Below are 826 nucleotides of genomic sequence, written 5' to 3'. Positions count from 1 at the left end.
GCAGTAATGTATTATCAAACACAAAATCGAATAGAAACAAATATTTTTATAAGTTAACATTAAACATACAAATATGTAATAAATGAATATCGACTAGAAATATGTACTGTAACACATAGTAAATTACTTATTACATACCAATACAAAGCACGTGTAGTTTCTATATCGTCTGATAAAAAATTGGAGACTGGCAGATAAATAATGGGAAAACAATTCATTTTATCCGAAAAAGGGGTTCAATAATAATTTTTGGCTCTCCCTTGCATCTATAATCGTGAAAAAAAGGTGAACCCCAATGAAAAAAATTTACCTTGCCTCCTGTGAGGTTTGAACTCACGACCCCTGGTTTACGAGACCAGTGCTCTGCCACTGAGCTAAAGAGGCTGATGATTTTCCTGTTTAGATCCATAAGTAATCAGGTGTGGATTCCACGTGTATAACAATTACAGTGAATACCGAAACATTAATAATAAAAGTATGCATTAACATCAATGCAAAATTAAAAGAGAAATATTAAATTCAATGTAAACCTGTATCAGCATTTTCTAGTACAGTGCTATGAAATTATACGTGGTATAATTTGTGTTAATTAAATTGTAACATTGGAATTTTCATTACTTTTACTATTTAAGTTACAATATTGGAATTGAATTACTTAAACAGCGAACATAAAAGTTTCATGGTAATTCTGTAATATTGGAACCAAAAAATATGCCTTCTCTGAGATGCTACGACATAGTGTCAGCACTCAGAAACACCATATTTGGCTATTCAAATAAAACAAAATGTACGCCAAAATAAAAAAAAATAAAAAAATCTATATATG

General features: G+C 30.0%; 1 non-coding gene across 1 annotated transcript; it reads right to left on the bottom strand.

Annotated features, from left to right (window-relative positions):
- Positions 1–312: 312 nt before the first annotated feature.
- Trnat-cgu lies at positions 313–384 on the bottom strand. The gene has a single exon. It is a non-coding gene; the product is annotated as a tRNA-Thr (tRNA).
- Between the last annotated feature and the right edge of the window lie 442 nt (positions 385–826).

The sequence above is a fragment of the Dufourea novaeangliae genome, unplaced genomic scaffold (assembly GCF_001272555.1).
Source record: "Dufourea novaeangliae isolate 0120121106 unplaced genomic scaffold, ASM127255v1 scaffold147, whole genome shotgun sequence".
Lineage (NCBI taxonomy): Eukaryota > Metazoa > Arthropoda > Insecta > Hymenoptera > Halictidae > Dufourea > Dufourea novaeangliae.
This window is presented reverse-complemented; position numbering and strand designations above follow the sequence as displayed.